Source organism: Schistocerca piceifrons, chromosome 1, assembly GCF_021461385.2.
Source record: "Schistocerca piceifrons isolate TAMUIC-IGC-003096 chromosome 1, iqSchPice1.1, whole genome shotgun sequence".
NCBI lineage: Eukaryota > Metazoa > Arthropoda > Insecta > Orthoptera > Acrididae > Schistocerca > Schistocerca piceifrons.
The window spans coordinates 1,024,116,119-1,024,119,760 of NC_060138.1; the positions used below are offsets into that span (position 1 = coordinate 1,024,116,119).

The following is a 3,642-nucleotide window of genomic DNA, read 5'->3' on the forward strand; positions in this document are numbered from 1 at the left end:
AACACAACGCGTGTTTATAACAGCAACTCTTATCGTAACTCCGTTTCTCGGTAGGCAAGCTGACTGCGGCGCACCAGTTATCTGCAGAAAGCTTGAGTGTCCGTTATTTGGCAATGAAAGTCTACAGATAAAGCGGGCTGACGGACACGTGCTGTGGCGTCGCAGTGGCCGCACGTTCCTGTTCGTCGTTTTGCTTCGTGTGATGAACTACTATCTGCAATGTTTGGTAACCTTCCAGTTCACTCGACTGTCTATTCACGTTACGCAGCAGTGTTCACACTCCTTCAGGCTTACGAAATCCCTGAAATTCGTGTTACTTTTACCGAGGCAGTTTCTGGCAAGCGAGCTGCAACAAAATTGCTAGTTTACTTTCCTGCATCGTACGTAGTTTTATGACGATCTTATTTCCATGCTGATAAATTCTTGTTCTACAAACCTATGTTGTTGACATTTTCTTTCTGCTCCTTTCTGGCCCATCAATGTTGCATCAGAGGATACTGAAACATGAGTTGCAGCTCTTAAGTCGCAGTAGGTTGTCGCTTCCTCGGCGTTAGTGTCTCAGTGGGGCCCACTATATGCTGAAATGGTAAGTACTGCTACAACATACCATACCATACCTTTTGGACAAATCGTGCTCGCCATGTGCTGCATATCTTTCGTAACTGTACATCTGAGATGGAACCCAATAGTTAGTTCAGATTTTGCTTACGGGAACATGGATGGTTGGCTAAAAACTATGAGTGGACGTTAAGCGAGCATGGACAGTTGGGTAAAATTACGAGGGTACTTCTTAAAGTAAGTTACTCATGTCGTTCCATGGTAATATCTTGGGGCAGCAAGAGTGGCGCATTGTCAGAAGAGAGCACATGCCATGGGTTTTCTGCAGAGACAGTTCTGCTTTGGTGCAGTTAACAGGTGCATCTCAGTGTGCGAGGGAATTGGCGCGGCAACTAGAAATGTGCTCCTTCACAGCGAAAACTAGCTCCAATAAACAAAAACATACAACCGTTGTGAGTCTGACAAACATGCAACTGTTGTGAGTGTGGCAAACTTATAACTGTTGAAAAAGTTGACAACAATTTCAAACTCTTGTAAACACGCGTTCAGCGTTTTTATTTTTTTGTTACAGAAAAGTAATGGAAATGGATTCCGACTGTGAAGATTTGCCATTTGTTATGGTGGGAGATAATGATTTGCTCTTTCAGAGCACATGATGAAACCATACACAGGATAGCAAGAGAAAGACAGTAAGGAAATAATGTTTAATTACCGAATATCTCGCGCTACAAGGATTATGGAGAATTTTATTGGAATATTGTAAGCAGTCTTTCGGTGTCTTAGAACAACTATGCACTTAAGTCCTGATAAATCAACTGTTTCTTTCCACAGTTTTCTTAGAAGAAATATAGAAAATGTCACAGTTTACTCACCACCTGGCAGTTTTGATGTGGAAGATCCAGAAACAGGCAGGGTTTTGGAAGGCAGTTGGAGGATGCCTCCACAAAATAAATGTCTTCACAGAAAGGGAGGCAACGCAGGAAGAACCTCAAAGAATACATGGGATAAATTTGCAGTCTACTTTGTATAGGATGTTGATAAAGTGAAATGGCAAGAGAAATATGAATAAATAAATATCGAGTGAAAAGACAAATGTAATTAAAAACTTCCGAACAAAACCCTTATAGCTTTAGTTATTAAGTATGTAAATCATAAATCTGTGAACTACTTTGTATCAGAAGTTGACAAAATTATATGACAAGAGAAATAAATTTCCCATGAAAATACAGTTGTAATTACAAAATTTCCGACCAAAACTCTTACAGCTTCAGTTATGCAAATGAACGACATTTTACTTACGATTGTAAATATTTTTCTCCCTGGCTTGTTCACGCCTTCCAAATACATCATATGCTAATAAAATATCCATTTCGGAGCATAGATCTCAGTTGTCCCAGATCCACTTTTAGTCTTAATCGTTTTACAATGCTCACGATTATACCGTGTTTTCATATTTGTCCATTTCCTTTCACACTCCACAAGCGGTACACCAATTTTATTCCAAACTTCTTTCAATAGGTCTTTCCTTTTATATCTGTCTTTATATGTAGAATCAACGATATCAGGCAGAATCATACAGAGGTCTCCTCATTTCAATTTCTAACAAAAGCTGAATTGTTGGATCTGTTCACGACTCGTGAGTTGCCATTGTCGAAAGAAACACAGCAGACGACACGGAAAATGCGCATGCGCAAGTCACACAACTCTGCCGTGTTTTTGCTCAGAGACCATAAACTACAATCGCGACATAAAACTTCCCTCAACTAGTTGTTCAGACTCGCGACTTCAAACAACTGTTGACAACAGTTGAAAACTAAGTCAAACTTCTAGCTGAAAACAGTTGTCAACCGATTTTGTTGGACTTCGTTTTCATCGTGAAGGTACCTTAAAAGTTGAAGGTCGCGAGACAGTACGATTCTTGTCGTCCAAACGTTTAAACTGCACACAGATACATCATGAAATTGTGGCGGTATACAGACCAAATGTAATGTCGGTCCAGCCATAGTGGAACGGTCCCAACAATTTGACCAAGGCTTTTAATTTCACCGAAGGTTGTTTTGACTTTCCTAGATGCTGAATCAGTCCTACGGACAATAATTTCTTTTTCTGTTTCTTCACATTTTTCATGCAGCCATTTTGTCTTAGCTTTCCTGCACTTCCTATTTATTTCATTCCTTAGCGACTTCTGTATCTCTATCCCTGAATTTTCCTGAACATTTTTTTACTTTCATCTCTCATCGATCAAATGAAGTACTTCTTCTGTTACCCATGGCTTCTTCGCAGTTAGCTTATTTGTACATATACTATGTGATCAAAAGTATCCAGACACCTGGCCAAAAATGACTTACAAGTTCGTGGCGCCCTCCATCGGTAATGCTGGAATTAATGTTGGCCCACCCTTAGGCATACGTTCAATTAGGTGTGGAAGGTTTCTTGGGGAATGGCAGCCCATTCTTCACGGAGTGCTGCATTGACGGGAGGTATCGATGTCGGTCGGTGAGGCCTGGCGCGAAGTCGAGGTTCCAAAACATCCCTAAGGTGTTCTGTAGGATTCAGGTCAAGACTCTGTGGAGGCCAGTCCATTACAGGGATATTATTGTCGTGTAACCACTCCGCCACAGGCCGTGCTTTATGAACTGGTGCTCGATCGTGTTGAAAGGTGCAATCGCCATCCCCGAATTGCTCTCCAACACTGAGAAGCAAGAAGGCGCTTAAAACATCAATGTAGTCCTGTTCTGTGATAATCACACGCAAAACAAGTGGTGCAAGCCCCCTCCATGGAAAACACGACCACGCCATAACACCACCGCCTCTGAATTTTACCGTTGGCCGATGACGTTCACCGGCAATTCGCCACACCCAAACCCTGCCAACGGATCGCCTCATTGTGTACCGTGATTCGTCACTGCACACAACGTTTTTCCACTGTTCAATCGTCCGATGATTACGCTCCTTACACCAAGCGAGGCGTCGTTTGGTATTTACTGGCGTGATTTATGGCTTCTGAGCAGCCGCTCGCCCATGGAATCCAAGTTTTCTCAACCCCCACCTCACTGTCATAGTACTTGCATTGGATCCTGATGC

General features: G+C 42.1%; 1 long non-coding RNA gene across 1 annotated transcript; it reads left to right on the forward strand.

The window, feature by feature from the left end:
* The first annotated feature begins 242 nt into the window (after positions 1 to 242).
* Positions 243 to 1,767, forward strand: LOC124804962. The gene is made up of 4 exons (XR_007017387.1): positions 243 to 380; positions 492 to 586; positions 1,130 to 1,247; positions 1,390 to 1,767. It is a non-coding gene; the product is annotated as an uncharacterized LOC124804962 (long non-coding RNA).
* Positions 1,768 to 3,642: the final 1,875 nt, after the last annotated feature.